This window comes from Pteropus medius, unplaced genomic scaffold, assembly GCF_902729225.1.
Source record: "Pteropus medius unplaced genomic scaffold, Ma_sr-lr_union100, whole genome shotgun sequence".
Classification (NCBI taxonomy): Eukaryota; Metazoa; Chordata; class Mammalia; order Chiroptera; family Pteropodidae; genus Pteropus; species Pteropus medius.
The window spans coordinates 11,156,451-11,174,096 of record NW_024340699.1 but is presented as its reverse complement, the minus strand read 5'-3'; the positions used below and the strand labels follow the sequence as shown (position 1 = coordinate 11,174,096).

Genomic DNA, 17,646 nt, shown 5'->3' with positions numbered 1-17,646 from the left:
AATGAGACATTAAGATGCAGTTAATAAATCTGAAAGGTGATTATTATCAATAGCTATATTTTGCCAATGCCACAGAGAGTCCAGCTCAGAAACGCAACATCTGTGACAGTCGCTGGCAGCAAGGCTGAACGTTTCAAAGACACCACTCCCAAGAGAGGGCATCCACCACGGTAAGGGTTGAGCTTGTTCACCTGGGATAGTTAAGGGTCCTCAGTTGCTTCTCCTAGTCTCTCAGGTAGCAGCGCACAGGAGGGAGGGAGGGCGAACTCCACCCCAAGCAGCAGGATTCTTCCCTGATAACCAAACTCCACCAGTCTCTAAAACTAATGACCCAAGTTCACAACAAACTAACCTCATCCCCAATGTTTTGCACCCATTTCTCAGAAATGCTTGGTATCATTCCAAACATATATTAAGAAACAACCACGAAGAACAAAATACCCCACCCAGAAGAGGAAGAAAAAAATTAAGGCTTCTACAGCAATTAGCATTACGTGGAATCTTCCATAACGATACACTGCTCCAAAACTGTCTCCTGTTCCGGGGAGCCACAGACAAAGGGTACACTAATGCTTAATGGCCAGGTAACAGAGGAGGAAGGCGTTAACAACTTGCTTTTCAGGATGCCTTCGCACTTCTTTGGGCTCCAGAATATTCCTATTTTACTCAAAGCTTTGATACTTAAGTTCATAAAAAGCGATAGTTTAATTTTCTAATGTGTGACCTGAGGAATATTTGTTCCAAAGAATGTTAGATGGTTACTCAACAAAAGGGTTGCGAGGTTTGGAAAACACAGTATTAAACAAAACTGTTATACTGCCTTTACGCAGAACTTCTTGGAAATTTTAAGGTGCGAGGTACGAATGCCTGTTGTTAATCACCAACAGGTGAACAGAATAGATGTCATTTCCCAAATTTATTTGATAATAAAACCCTCCACTCTGCCTTCAAACTGACCTTAAGATTAGTGTTACTTAAAAAAACAACAAAAAACTCCAACTATGGGAAAGGCTAAATGATTTCCCCTTACTTACTTTTATTCACAGCTCCCACTCACCAGTTCCAATTGTTTGTCAAGGGAGAGAAGACTGTGCTCCATCAGAAATAATAGTTATCAACAGATTTTCTGTATCAGGGCTCATTCAAAACTACTCCACAGCAAGTCTTAGGCACAGGCAGATACTCTGGAACAGAGAACCAGCTCTCTGAAGCAATGCCATGGGGCAATGATTGATTTATGAGCAGCAGTGGTACCACTTGAAGACACCGGAGCTTCAATTTCTTTCACAGCCCTTTCTGCCAGGTCCTCCCTAGGTTTTTTTTTGGGTCTCAGTTTGAAAATATCCTGAGGCTTATTGTGCACATCAGGCAAGGCAAAGGTAAAGTAAGAGGATAAGGACGAAGGACTTCTTACAAAAGCCCCTCCCTGGGACTGCTCAAATCATTCATCCAAATGCTAAAAGCCAACCCCAGGAGCAGACTGGTGCGCCCTCGGCAGCTCACACACATCCAAGAGCTCCTAAACTATGCCCCTTCTGAACCTGAGGGCTTTAGCTGATCCCTGCGAGTCCACATGTAGAAAGAAGTTGGCATCTGGAAAATGTGTCATGGATGAGCAGAACTGTATCTGATGGCCAGAATCCCTGAAGCTCCCCTTCTGCAGGGCCCTGGCTTAGGCCATTGCTTCTTTTAGTAACTGGCGAGGATCGGCTCCTCACAATGGTGAACGGCACTTCTAAGTCACCCAACGTTCTTCAGAGTAGATGTTGGAAGTATTTTGACAACACCCATTGGGATGGCTATTATTAAAAAAAACCCAACAACAACAGAAAATAACAAGTGTTGGCGAGGATATGAAAAATTGGAACCCTTGCGCATTGCTGGTTGGAATCATAAAATGATGCAGCTGGGAAATGGTTTAGCAATTCCTCGAAAAGTTACACACATATATATAATTACTATATGATTCAGCAATTCCATGCCTGGATATATACCTCAAAGAACTGAAAGCAGGGACTCAAACAGATATATGTACACCCACGTTCGTAAGAGCATTATTCACGATAGCCAAAAGGTAGAAAGAACCTTAGCGGCCCTCAGCAGATGAATGGATAAACTAAATGTGGTGCACACATACGACAAAATATTATTCAGCCATGAAAAGGAATGAAATTCTGACACGTGCTACATCATGGATGAACCATGAAAACATTATGCTGTGTGAAATAAACCAGACACAAAAGGACAAGTATCATATGATTTCACTTATGTGACGTAACAGATTAGGCAAATTAAGAAAGCTAGAAAGTAGCATAGAGGTTAGCAGAGGTTGGGAGAGTTAGTATTTAATGGGAACAGAGTTTCTATTTGGGATGATGAAAATGTTCTAGAAATAGACAGTGGTGACAGTTCCATGGGATTGCCTATATGATTAATGTCACTGAATTGTACACTTTAACATGCTTTAAGTGGAAATGTTTATGTTTATTTTACCAAAATGAAAAATATTTAAACATTTTTTTGAGGTTAAGAAATGCCAACACATTTATACTGTTAGGAAATTCATATGCCGTGGTTTGATCTTTCCTAATCTCTGCTGGTTGGTTCACGCTCACTGTTTCTTTTATGTGGGCTGAGTTCTTGGGTTCTCTCTCTGTTGTCTTTAAACTGTACCAGATCCGCAATTCTAAGGTGTGGTAACTGTCCCGACCCCTAATTTAAATAAATCCTTTTCGAGGCTTAAGCCCTAAGGAAAGCTAAAAGAAAGGAAAGAAAGGGGAGAGAGGGAAGGGAGACAGGAGGGAGAGGGGAAAAAGATGGAGAAAGGAAGGACCGCCGACTTGGTAATTTAAAAGTTTATACCGCGTGTGTACCCCATGGGACTCCCGTTTGGCAAGAAAGACAGGTCACTCGTTTGCCCAGGCTCCTTAGCAGACCAGGGCCCAGCCCCACCCACCATGCATTCCATCCACTCTGCTATACTTCTTACGTCGCACTCAGTAATTCCTCTCCTTTTGAAAACTACTCAGCAAAAGTTGAACTAATCGGTCCTTCCAACGCTTACTAAATCAGGCCACTGCATTTTTCATGGCGCAGCAGAAGTCAGAGAGCCCCAAATCCCCACACCATTGAGGAAGCAGAGGCTGCCTATGCGAGGAACACACCCCAGGAGAGGTGGGGCCCGCTGTTCTCTCTTTATTATGTCATGTAAATCCCGGGAATAGAACTGCAGGTGAATAGCTATTCTCCACCCTTCGACAGCAGTTCTGATTCCAAAATTTAGGAAACAGGCAAATAAGCTTTAAACTAGCTGGTTATAGTTTATGTCAGGAATTATTAGCAAAAGATCTGCATTATTTTTCCAAATCCTGCTGCTGCTGGTCTTTAAGGAGGGAAAATAGGGCGAAGAGGAGAGTAAGGAGGGAGAAGACATATCTTTCCCCAGATGGGGTGAGGAAGGGCATTTTCCTAGCCTGCAGCACTTATCGTGACCTTATGAGCAGCTGTGACCCTTCCGCCATACTGCCTAGGGAACTCTGTCCCTGGGTCAGCGCGACAGTCTCCTTTCATCCTCACACTTGAGTGTTTAAAAAATAGGGGGGTTGAATTAGGTTTGCCGCAAAAATTAATTGAACGAAGTTATTAAAACCACATTTTACTGAGACTCCTGTGGAGCTAAGATACTAAATCTCAGAACTGCTCTCTCCTTGGAATGCTGTCTTGGAGGAAGACACAAGAAGACCTTGCAGAATTTTACTCCTTTCCAAAGGCTTTGCCTAACTTTAATCTTTGGGAGAGACGACACAGGGGAGCTTCGTTAAAACACTTTGGGAACCAATAAGACCATTAAAGCATGTTTCTGGATCAATGTGAGTTGAATGAGAAGAGCTACTTTTTATTTCTGAACACTGTCAACTACACGATAGTAGGGGCTTTCTGCAGCCTTGATTCCTGTCGATTAAGTTGTTCAGAGCACAAGAATAAGAGCACTGGACAGTTTTAGACATAAGCAAAGAACACATTTCTAACCCCAGCCACACTTGATTACCACTGGCAACAAAATATTTAGTTTATATTCATGTAGTTGTTTAGAGTTTACAAAGCATATTGCTTTCCCTGTCGTATCAGAAACAACGTGGTGAAGGAGTTAGTTTAAGTATTAGCAACGTTACCATCCCCTACCCTCTGTCCAACCGTTTTCACATTAATAAAAAAAGTTCAGCAAGGATAAGAGATCCCTCTGCGGTCATTCGGTAAATGGATGCCTCTGTGCAAACCTATCATCCCAGAGACCACCTTTACTCCCCGTGCCTCAGGCACCTTCATCCTAAACAAGCGTGTGCACGCGCCCTTCCATGTTCACTCACATCCTGTGACCTCAGACGTAACATGCCATCTCCCCATCCAAACGTTACTATTCTGTCAAGAGTACCAAAACTCTCAGACATCCAGGGACAGAATGCTGATCTCGGCCTTCACTCTCCTCGCTCCTCCCCATTCACTTCGTTAAATCATGCCAATTCTCTTAACAAAAATATACTGACAACTTCCCTTGCGGCGAAGGGAAGTTCTGTTTGACTTGGCCCTTCCCACTTTTTCAACCCTCACTTGGACCTCATCGTTTTCTATTTACCATTCCAATATTTACCCTACAGATCTTCCTGCCTCCAGCCTCTCCCTCATGCTCCAGTTCCTATGCCCCATTATAAATTATTCTCCCTAAACCACCATGTCATACTAACACTGCGCCTATAATTTTCCAGTAACCCCCAAACATCTTGGATAATGTTCAAGATACTCAGACACAATGAAACTATCTTTCAAACTGCATCTTCCACTACTCTTCTATAAATATAACATTAATATTTATCTGATCGTAAAATTTCCCCCCAAATCCTTCAGGCACTTACAATCCCACTTCACTCCACTAAGGACCTCCGACAGTGAGACCCTGGCCTTTCTGGCCCTTGCTTACATTTTTCCTCTCCCTAACCCCTTGCCTCCGCTACCAGATTGTAAAACCTTTGAGAATGACCATTATATTTCATGTTTATTTCATTACAGTGCCAAAAAAATGCCCTGGCCAGCACAGACAAAAGCTGAATGACAGTGAATGGGAAATCCCGAGACCGCAAGTCCTCTGGATAAGGAGTCAGAGGTGCGATGTTCTTCATATACAAAGAGGACATTACAAAGAAGTCATCATTTAATATGTTTATTGAGCATCTTTTATGTGCTCCGAAGTATCTTGTAGCAGCTTATTAATATGTATCGTGAACCACTGTAGTATCATACAGTAAAAATATTTAAAACTGTACTCCCCAATTTTCTTTTAAATATCCAGGAAGAGTGCTGTTTGAATTTGTCAGTGTGAAAAATCTGAGAAAATTCTTGTCTAGGGAGGAGAGGGCAGAGGAAGGAGTAAAGATTAAAACATTCAATGAATCCAGGCACTGGACTGATACATGTTACGCTATTTTCTCTCTCTGTCTCTGTCTCTCAAGTTAAGATTGGAGTTTTAAACAATCATTTCCTTTTCTGAGATGTTCTGCAGAAATCTACAAAATTAAAAAGGGAACAGCGTGATTAAAGGCAGCAGCATAAAACAGACAGCAGTGCAGGCACCATCACACTTGAGCCACACAGCAGGATTCCAGGGAAACACCCACCAAGGGACACTCTGGGACAGACCCTAATGACTTCTGTGGTCCTGTTGTTAAGGGTCTGGGCTCTTCCTTAGGACGGACCATTTCCTCCGTCCTTTCTCAGATTTGACATTTTTCAAACGTACCATGAATACAGACTAGAGACAATTTTGAAATTCCCTTCAAATTCCTTCCGAATCTGTGAAATGGGCTATGCCACCAGCACGGACTACAGAACAGATGGTCCAAAGGTTATGTGCACAGGGCTACGACGAGATTGTGAATATAGTGCTGAAGTCATTTCTTTGAACACTGAGAAAGGCTGGCTGCCTGTTGGACTCTAACGCTCCTATAAGGCTTGCTCTATGAGACGCGAACTGTAGATTCAAGAGTAAAAGTTTTCCTTTATAAGTGGACGTTTGGAACTTCATTCAAAATTCTCGCTTGCCTTCTTTTATTTGTAAATACAGGAATTCTTCTTCTCATTCTGCAGGGATACTGTGATTCATGATAACGTAGAGTATCCAGCCCTGACACAAAACAGAAACGCAACAAATGGTGGCTGGTTTTATACTCGGCTTCCTTCCTTGGTGTAAGATGTTCCTGGGACGTTGCTGCTACCTAAGGTATAAACCCAAAGTCACCTCAGAATCCTAGATTGTCTAAATTCCACACTTAATTAGCACAAAAACCCAAATGCTTGGAACGAGGGTGAATAAGGGACACGCAGGCACACAGGTCATTTAACGCCTTTGCCGTGGCTTTATGAGGGTGAATGTCAATTATGCCGGTTTAATCAACAAAAGAATCTTTAGGTTCACGAAGTAATTCATAAAGCTGCAAACCAGTAATCTCTCTACAGAACTGGCAGATACCTTCAAGGGGAATGGCTTCTTCAGAGAGATGACTGCTCTTATTGTTCAAACAATTACAGACGTTTTATCCCTCTTTTATACTTAGTTACTGTACTGGCTTCACCATAGATTCTAGGCAACTCAAGGAAATGGACTTACATAAAATTTATCTTTGCATCTGTAATACCTTACACGGTTTCTAACACACACACAGAGACAGAGAGAGAGGGACAGACAGACAGAGAGAGCATGAGAGAGAAAGAGATATTGATCTATGCCATACTTGTCTCAACAGGGTTCTGAATAAATCAAACAAAGCAGGTGACTACCCCAACTGCTGGGAAAACAGCTTGGAACAGAATCAGCAGCTATCAGAGAAGAAGAAAGTGGAACAAGAACCTGGCCCCACCCTCCCATTAGACATTCAGAATTCTGATATCCCTCCAATCTGTGGAAAGAATAAAATCCATTTACAGTAATTCATTAATTTTTAACTTAGGAGTTTGGACGACCAGCAAATTATTATGCTAATGTATAAAACAAAGGTAACACAGTCCTAACAAGTTCACTCCACCAGGACTATGCACATTTTAAAAGAAAAGACAAAATTAGCTGAAGATTTAAAGCAAAGGTCTCAAACTGTACTGTAGCCACAAATCAATGCCTCCATTTGGGTTTTGGTCAGTCCACACATTAGTGTTTCTAAAAAGTTAAATTTTAACTACCAGCATTTAAGTTGGAAATTTCATATAAAATTTCTAAACTCCGTTATCAAATGCGATGCTCTTAGAGAAAAAAGAGTAGACCTGACAACACTGGGTACATATTCCCGACAAGATCACTTGAACTGAAGTCCAAGTTATCCCTTTAAAATGGCCTGTCTATCCATTTGCTCCAATCTCTATCCAGTCCCATTTTTACAGCTAGAGAATCTAAGCTTAGACAAGTCTCAAAACCACAGAGCTAGCAAAAAGCCTGTTTGTGAATATAGCTAACAAACTCCAGGACTTTCACTCCTAACCATTCTGCATCCTGACCTCCAAATGAAAGGTAGTTAATATTAAAAGAGGTATTTAACAGCCCTGTACATGAAGTTTATAGCAGCTCTATTCACAATAGCCTAAAATTTGGAAAGAACCCAAATATCCATTGACTAGTAAATGGATAGACAAATTGTGGTATATCCACACAATAACAAATACTCAACTGATACTCAAAACGACATGAATACATCGCGAAAGGATTTTAAGTAAAAGCAGCCAGACTCAAAAGACAACACAGCCTATGACTGCATTAACATGAAATTTCAGAAAAGACGAAACTATAGAGATGAATAAATCAGTGCTTGGAGCCAGGGGTGCAGGAGCGGGTGAAGACGCTTTCTGCAGCGATGGGCATGTCCCTTCCGAGTCGTGACTGCAGAAGTGGTTGGATGACTGTATACATTTGTCAGAACTAAAAACTGGGTGACTTTTATTTTATGTAAATTATACCACGGTAAAGCTGATTTTTAAAAGAGGAGCTTGGAAAATTCTATAAAACTACAGAGAACAGTACTACCGTCTCTACCTGGGAATGTTTAGGAAAGCTTTGAGAAAGGTGAGATCTGAACTGGATCTCATCACAGAACAACTTTCAAGCGCATAAGAAGTAGAGAACGGCATATAAGTAGCCATGTTCTGCACTGTAGCCTATGAAAAGTAGTATCTCTGAATACAAAGGAAAATGCTTCATAAAAGGAAATGCACAGAGACAGATGACGAGTACTTGGACAGGTATCAAAGACAAGCTGATCTTACAAGATTTCCCAAAAGGGAATCAACTCAGACATATAATGCTGTTCATATGCAAAATAAGCAGATAGTGTGAAAGTTTTGTTTTCTTTTGGCATAAAGCAAAAGGAAAAAGATGAGTCAAAAAAGAAAAAGGGGGAAAAAACCCAAAGGAAATAAAGGTAGGGATGGCAGCAAGGAGGTGAAATAAAGACAAGGGACACTCCGGGTCAGAACCAAAGGTACCTTGCTACCGAAATTAGAAGAGAGAAGAAGGGAGGTGTTTCAGACCTTGACGAGGGACTTAAAGTAAAACTAAAAAGTAGGGGGAAAGAGACCTACCAAAGTCAGAGCTACAGAGAAAAGAGACTGGAGACCCGACGGCAGGCCCAGAAGAATTCGAGGGCAAGGGGAAAGCAAGACCGTTCTCTCTTAAATCTCACAAAGCAGACTCCTCCCCTTGCATCTACTCCCAACCCCGGCCCCGCCTTACTTGAAGGCTTCTTGTACCCATCCCTGAACCCCTCTGACACCTCCCTGACGGGCTAGAACGCTTCCTTCACTGGTCTCCAAAACCCAGTTCAAATGCCACCTTTTCTGTGAAGCGTCTCAGGCAGAGTTAATAGTCCTCTTTATTTTCAGAACATGTTCTAAATATTCTCAAAATGTTGAACTGCAATGTTGAACTGTCTCCTCTACTAGCCGATGGGCAACTCTAATAGAGGACTCGATAGTAAGAATGAAAACTCTTATTAAAAAGCAGTTCAAAAAACCGTAAAGCCCACCTCATCTCATAAAACACAAGAAGGATCCTAGAAACCTTGCTGTCTGAAGGGATTCTACAGTGATTCTTCTGAACAAGAGTATGACCCACCCTACCCCACTCCCCAGTTCTTCTCCGTACCATCAAGGATCTTTTTTGAAGCTTGATATCTGTGATGCTTTAAAATTTCTCAGTGAATGGCCAACACAGAGAAGGCAAATTGCATCAGGAATGGTGGGCAGCAGTCAAAGAAGAAACTTCCTCTATAAAAATAAAAGGAGCACCTTAAACTCTCAAAGACAGAGGAGTTTACTGAATAAAATAAGTGTACAAGAACCTGAAGAAAAGTGGAATGAGACAAGAAGTCAGCAAGCTTATGAAGCTTTCATAGGAAACCATCGAAGTCAACAATACCCAAAGATAAATGAGTGACAACATGATTTTGTAACAAAAGATGTAAAAGTGGTTTTAGTGTTACAGGGACAGAATGATGGGATGATAGAGTTGCTGGGAATAAGCAGGGAGACACTGGCTTAGGAAGCTGTTTGGGAAAGAAAACTCCAATATAGATTGTGGAAGAAAGGTCATGAGCTGGTGAAAGGCACACCAGGCTTGGCTGACGACAGGAGGGGTGGTCCTACAGTCACAAAGCAACCACTGAGGTCCCCTGCATGGAACGCCAAGTCCAGCCTTCTCCAACAGGGTGAATCAGAATCATCGGTGAGAATTTTACAGTGCTTCCCCTCAGAAGGGACCCTGATGTGTAGCTGAACAATCACCCCAAACCTCAGAGAAATAAAGAGATTTCACTCACATTTGTCAAACGCCCAGAGACCAAGTGTGCAAAGAGCTAAAGACAAATCCAAAGGACGAGGTTTTTTGTGTGTCTTGAAGGGAGTATTCCACAAGTCTAACTAATGGAATTTATCTGGAAAAAAGTTAGCAAAATAATTCAAGGTATTTTTAGGCGTCATTAAAATAGCTTCCATATAAACTTTCTTAAAAGGGTCAATTTTTAAATGAAAGCTTTTTATGTGAGCAGATGGTGATTAATTCCTCCCTTTCAACTAAGAAAAACCAAGCCTCTTTACTAATAGCAGACTGACTTTATTACCTTCGAGATAAGCAGTTTTTAACATCATTTATTTAAACAGTTCAGAAGCACTAAAAAGTGTCAGCCACAGTGGGAGGCACTGGGGATATAAGAAATAAAAGGCTGACTCTGACCTTAAGGAACTCACCTGTTAAATGGGTAGAGAAATACTGTAGTGTGGATCACATGCTAAAAAGATTAGCACTGTAACGAAATAAAGCTAAGAGAAAACAGAATCCAGATTTGAGAGGTGCATGAAGTGCAAGCAGCATGAAGTCTAAGCAGCCTGAAGAATTAGCATATTCAAAGTGCAAGAGCTTGAGAACACAATAACAATTTCCCAATATCCCTCTGTGAAATATAAAACATCATTAATGGCTACCATTAGAAATTAATAAACTGCAGTCACCCAGCCAAACGGTAAGTTAACTAGAAATGGAAACAAGGTGATACAGTTTTAAGAGGTTGGTATATTCACCTTTCTAAACTTTCAGCCTTGCACTTGAAATCCAGGTCATGTCAACAAAACTGGTGAAATATTACATTAAAACAAAGACGAAAGCTGCCCATGAAAATCTTATTTGCCTTTGTAATATATTTAGGTTATGGCGTCTCTGCTTCAGTGGGCACTTAGCACCACTTGACATTTTCCAAGGAAGGAGGGAGGCATGACCTGTATCTTTTTGGGTCTTGTTTGAAAAAGTATCCTACCCTATTTAAGTAATTCTGCAAACATCTCAGGCACTGGCATAATTAATGTAGCTTCCAAATTAACTGTATGACACACACACACACATACGCTAAGTGTGTTGACTAGTGTAACATCTCTTGAAACAGCTATACACAGTTTTGTAAGGAATGATATGCTAGATGCACTTTTAAACCTCAAAAGGGCCCTACCCTTGAGTATATTAAGGTTCTTAGGTATCATATCTTAAAGCCAAACTTTTTCAATCGGAATGCATTTCTTAATAGAACTTAATATTCCAACATTTGCTTTATATTTCTTCAGGAAAACATCTATTTGCAAATGAAATAAAAACAGAATACAATGTTGCCATGTGCTCTTCTAATTCTAGAAATTCTTCAAGGCAGGAGGTATGTACATTATACGCAAGTGCGCAAATACTAGTTCAAGTACATGTTTATGTAGTCTGAAATATCTGAACATCCGTACTCAAAACCCAGTGACTGATGTCCTGGAACAGGGGCTGACAAACTACAGCTACAGCCTTCGACCACAGGCTGTTCTTGTAAAAACAAAGTTTTATTGGAATATATCCCCAAACATATTGTCTATGGCTGTTTTCAAGCTACAGTTTGCAGAGTTGAGTCATTGTGACAGAGGCTATATGGACTACAAAGCCTAAATATTTACGACGTGACCCTGTACAGAAGAAGTCTGTTGACCCCTATCTTAGAATCATCGGAACCAGTGCTATGACAAATCTATGCCTAGCCTAAGAGCTTATCTACTCTGGAAGATGAACTGAATACGGTGAAGAAGAATTCTTCACAAAAACATCCAAGGAGAAACCCACATGGAAAAACCTCTGCTGATTCATCCAAAGTCATAGTAACTATCAATCGTGACTAAAAACTAAACTTTAATGACAAACAGCTCTCTTAATGTTTTAAAAACTGCTGCGTTAATAGAATCAACACATAAGTTCATTGTACTTTTATTGTCACTTGTACCTTAACCACTACTAGGAATCATACTAGCTATTCCTTTACTCCTTACACTGGCATCCAAGAACCCACGTGAATGAACTAGTAAACTAAGTAGAACATAGTCTTTGTAAAAGTTTGTTTTCATCTGCCATGACAGACATAGAATGGGATGCTGGGTGGCACATCCAAAATCTCTTCTCGATGTATTTAGCCTCTTCTATGCTTACAAGCTTAAAAACCCCAAGCCTGCTCTCAGTCATAAAAAAGAATTACGCCAAAATAAATCCTGTTAGATCTATCTGCCATTATTAGAATAAGCGAAAAAACAAGCTAATATTTCTATCTGTTATTAAAGTTACATTTAAGAACTGAAGTCTATCAAATAAACAGGGAATATATATTCACATGTCAATATTAACAAAACTGTGAGTCAATCATGCCGAAAAAGAGATCGATAAGTCATTTATTTACCAATTATTATTTTTTTCTCTAGTTACCAAAATGAGATAATGCAAATACCTAAATAAATACAATCAACTCTTGAACACCCCTTGCATGATTTATCTGAGGCATGTTCCTTCCCCTAAGTGCTTAACCAAAGGTGCATCAACAAGCTGGTACCCTGGACAATACCAATGCAGTCACAGGTTGCAAGCCGATGTTAACATAAAGCTGAATCAAGCATTTCATAAGGCCGACATGATGCCAAAACAACCACAAAACAACTAAAGTAAAAGTAAAATTAGTGATTCCGTAACTACTCGTACCATTTCCTCCCTCATCTCTGGTGTTTCTCCTATTTTGGATTAAAAGACAACGGGAAAAAAATATTTAAAGTACAATCAAGTAAGTGACAACCAGTTTATCATATCATAAGATTTACAAAGCCTTATTTTCCGCTTTATAAAAGTCAGATCGTGATCCTATTTCTCACCTGCAGGGTATTTCGCAAGACAAAGTCCTAAAGAACCTTCAAATCTAAATAATTTTCTCAAGGCTCAGTTTTCTCATGAAATTCATTTATGTGAGCTATCAATCAATGTGAGGAGGGGCAAACTACGCCTAGGGCAGCACGGGCTGGGGGTGATCTTTAGAATGTATCTTGATGAAAAAATGGAAACCCCGCCGAGCCCTTAACTTTCTCCGCTTTTCTAGTCCTGGTTTTCTCCGTGCAAAATCCAGAAAAGCAGAACTTCCTACTCCCTGCTTGCCTCTATCTGAGGCCTGGTGCAGAAATTCAGACCGCTAGTTATCCAAGTACCTTCTTAAGGTTGTCTTAAGGCTCAAGCCCGCTCAGAAACAGCAAAAGGTTTGCTTTCTTGGATTAAAGGAAGGCAATTACAGAGTTTGGCGGCCAGGTTTGTCAGGAAGCGTAGGGCCGAGAAAGAGGGAGAATCCAGAGACTGAGCTCCATCAAGTCCCAGGAACCACCCCCAGGGGCGGCTGGACTGTCCTCGGTACTTCCCTGCCTCCTCTGCTCGGGTGGAGAGAGCGGCAGGTCGGGACGAGGCTTTCTGAGCTACTTTCCGGGACGACTGGACTCGCCTTCGGACACCCGAAGCGCCCCCGGCCCGGTTCCCTCGCCCTTTGCCCTGTCTCCCCCCCTTCTCAGGGACCCACAGCCACCGGTCCCCTCCCATCTAACATGGCCGCGCCACCCGGCCCACCCCCGGCACAGCCTAACCAATTGGGGGGCCGGGGCGCCGCCTCCTCCACGCCCATTGGCGAGGCTGCTCTGGTCTGCCTGCCCCATTGGACGGCACAGCCTGCCACTCCGCGCTGAGAGCTCCGCCTCCGAGCCGCTTCAAGCTACTTTGAGAAGACATATAAACAAATCCCGGGAGGGAGGCCCCTCTTGCCTGTCGCTGGGGCGGGGACGGGAAAGGGGAGCGGCTACTCCCGAGACACCCCTGCCCGGACCCCCCAACCCCCAACGCGCGCCTCCCCGTCTCCTGCCAGCCGGGTTCTAACCTTCGTGGCTCCGGCCCTTTACTCACACGCCCCTCTCTCTCCTCCTCCCCCGCCAGCCTCGCCTCCCCTCCCTTCCCCGGCCCCTCCCACCCGCTAGCTGCTCTGACAGGCCGGTTGCCGGCAGCCACGGCCCGGGGCTCGGAGGCAGCGCTGAAGGGCCGGACGGCCGGGCAGAGCGGACGCCGGCGCTGCCCATCCCTGGCCTAGCCTGCCTCCCACCCGTGGGTCCCCTCTACCGCCGCCCCGCGCTTTTATATAACCGTCCCGGGCCAGGGGTGGGGGAGGGGGGCCAGAGCCCCCGTGACCGGCAGGCGGCAGCCTGCGGCCCGCGCGCCCCCAGACTCGGCCCTGGTCCCGGCCCCCGCCCCGCGCCGGCCCGGCTCGGAGCCCCGGCGCTGCTGCCTCCTAGGCCGGCGGCCCTCCTCCGCTCCCCGTCCGGCTCGTCCCCCAGCCCGGACCCCTGCGAGCTCCGGGCGGCGGGCAGCGGCGCTCACCTGTGGGTGCGGGGCGGCTCAGGGGCTGGGTCCGGTTCCGCTGCAGGGGCCGCGGCCCCTCTCCATGCTGCCTCGGGTTTGTTTTGTTTATGTCCTTCCTGACGGGTTCCCGGAAATCGCGTGACTCGCCCCCCTCACGTGGGCCGCGGCGAGGAGGAGGAGGGAGGCGGGGGCCCGCCGGCCTCGGGCCAATCGCGAAGCGTTCTGCAGCCAGGCCAATCAGGAGCTCGGCCCGGCAGGGCACCCCTGTCACATGACGCCGGAGGGGCGGGTTGCCGGGAAAAACCGGGAAGAGGGGGCGGAGCGTGGGCGGGGGCCGTGTCTGATCCCCATCCCCACGCACTTTGTAGTGGATGTTCGTTTACGAAGGTTTTCACGTCCAGCCTTTTGTCCGGTCTCACAAGTACGCGGTTGGCCCTGAAGTGTCTGTATGCCCGTTTTACAGTTTAAGTTCACTGAAACTTTGCAGGGGGCTACGGGAACAGAGGGCATCGTTTTAGGAGGGGGTTTGTATCGACTTCTTGTTTTATGAATGACTTACCCATCTGAATTTCTTAATTCACTGAGAGACTGACTTTGCCTTCAGTCGTTCGTTCATCCAACTAACATTCATTGCGTACGTATGCCCCAGTTAGCGGGATCGATCGGACTGCGTGCATCTTTACGAGAGGGAAGACCTCTACACAACTGTGCAAACACTACTAGAAGCGCTTGACAAACGAGCCCTCATAACACGTGGGCTTGAGGTTTTCTTGTGCTCCCTAATCCTATTAATCGTAACAGCGACCTTTTACTGTTGCACGTATACTATGTGGTGGCCTTATCACCTCACTTAGTTAGCCCTACAAGCACATGCAATGGTAATATACCAATTTTCAGATGGGGAAATTAAGGCTCAGAGGAGTTAAGTTGCTTGAGTAAGGACAGGCAGTTAGTAAATGACCCAACCGTCACAGCCTGTGGTTCCAGACTGCTCTTCATACTTCTGAGCACAGGACAGAAATCTGATTGCAGTAAGTATAAGGGAGTGGAAGATTAGGGAATGGGAATGCTTAGCCAGATTCCTTCAGGTTGCCAGTTTTGTGTTAGGAGTAAATGACTTTGAAAACGTGGTTCCTCTTTGCACAGATCTAAGGAGGTAATATAGTGTCAATGTCAAAACTACAGACTATGGAATCTAAAGACTTCTGTAGATCACAAGCTTCCAGAGAGCAGGTACGAGCTGTGTTTATCCTCTACCTTTCATGCCTAGCACATAGGCAGTCATTAAATACTGGTTTAATAACGACCTAGATTTGAGTCCTTGCTCTACCACTTGTGAACTAGCACACATTATTTGATCTCTGTGAGATTCTTCTGTAAGTACTTCAAGGCGTGGATGTGAGAATTGAGTGAAAAATTCATATAAAGCACTTACCATAGTGCTTTGCATATAGTGCGCAATTAATGGATGGTAGTGTTATTAGATTGTTTCAAGGACATAGAAGATCTGCTGTAGACAAAATAGCACGTAAAGATAACTCTAGACTTTAGAAGCTTAACAGCCACTCAAATAATACTTTTGTACACAATATTAATAGAGAGGCATATGTAGATACCTAAGAGGAAAGTAAATCTTACCTCTGTATCCTTCAAAATGTCATAAAGTCTCAATATCCAATGAAGTAGCATTTTTTTTCTTTTTTAAAGCTAACTATACATTCTAACTTTCCATATCAACTGGAGTTTAAAATTGAAACCCTAATAGAAAAACTAGCTTGGGAAGTTTGAGCCACATTCCTCTCACTCATTCAATGAAATTCATGCATTAAATCTCGTGGAATACATCACACACTACCCTCTCTTGTAATACTATTTTTGGAAAAATTCCAGCAGATGGTTAGCTCTTCCATTGTTACACTGTTCTCTGGACACAGGCATTTTCACCGCCTCTACTTGGCAACTTTTCTTGGGGTCAAGGAGCAGCCCGATTCTTCTAGCACAAGGCTCTGCCCATTGAAGGCGCTTACTAGTGAATCACATTGGATTCCCGCCTTTGCATCTTCCGTTGTCTTGGAAAGGATGGAGGTTTGGCTAACGCAGACCTTTCCGTCAAGGTTTGTTAATGACTATATCCAGCTCTGAAGTGAATGAAACCACTGACTGCTAATTGATTTGTGTTTCTCTGGGTTTTAGCCTGCCAGATTGTGCCACAGTCAAAGTTGGCAGGAAGTTGGGACGCTGGAATAGCAGTGGCTTGAGGTTCAGAAGGCTCTTCTTGTTCTAGCCACAAAGTAGTAACCAACCGCCATCGCCACTTCCAAAGTGCTTAACCTTGCTCCTGCGGAATCATTTACATACTGGGATAGGCTGAGTCAGAAAAAATGCTTTACACAAATATGAGAAAAATGGGGAGACAAAGCAATACCTAGGACTTCATTGAATTCTAAAAAGTAAATTATCTCTTTTCTGATTAGGTAACAAATACCCAACACAAAATTCAAAAGGTAAAAACGGTATTTAGTGAATATTAAATCTCCCTCCCACCCATGCTCCCCTTCTCAGAAGCAACCATTACCCACTCTTTGGGTGTCTTTCCAGAGATATTCGTTGTATATGCAGACATTTCACGCACTTTACACCTTGACATATTTGGAACACTGTTCTTGAACCCGAAGACCCCAATTTGAGCTCCACCAACTATGAGATCCGGGGTGACAGACTAGAACACCTCTCTGGGTTCCAATTTCTTCACCAGCAGAAATCTGGACTAGAACCGAATGTTCTCTATAACCTTTCTAACTTTAACACTGAGTTCTCTTGAAAAGATGAAAGCAGTTGCCACGGGTCCTGACATTCCTTATGACCTCAAGTTTGCATTTCATGTGTGTAATTCTTCATTAGAGCACAGATTGAGCCCTGCCTGCCGATCATATACATGGTTTCTAAATGAGTATTATCCTTTTCAATCTAAGTGTTTTCTTTCTAGACCCTGCTGGACCTGTGTGATGTTAGGATTTCACAGCTTCAGAAGTGAGATGAATTAACTCGAAGCTGGAAGATCTCCAGGAAAAGCTGTCCTTTTGACACTTTTAAAACCGATTTCTTCCTGAGAAGACTGGAGCATTGCTGAAGGAGAATCTAAAAGACATACTAATTGATGGTTGGTAGTTGGCACCCATCCCTCATTCATCTCTCCTAAAAGATATTCTTTGGGGGGGAAAGAAAGATCAGTTCTTCCCATTGCCTTAACCTCTCAAGAGGTTGCAGTGTTCTTTATGTGACAGCTCTGAGCTTCTCCCAGAGAGCACGAAGTTCAGTCCCAAATGCCCTTCCCTAGTTTATCATTTACTTATTAACTCAATTCCTCACTCTCCATACCCAGAGCCAGGCCTACCATG

General features: G+C 43.4%; 1 protein-coding gene across 1 annotated transcript in view; it reads right to left on the bottom strand.

Moving 5' to 3' along the window:
• CREBRF (CREB3 regulatory factor) overlaps positions 1–14,402 on the bottom strand; it is a 40,947-nt gene extending 26,545 nt beyond the window's left edge. The window contains exon 1 of the mRNA XM_039878189.1: positions 14,267–14,402. The gene's annotated coding sequence lies outside the window, so the exon portion shown is untranslated. The remainder of the gene's footprint in view (positions 1–14,266) is intronic.
• Positions 14,403–17,646: the final 3,244 nt, after the last annotated feature.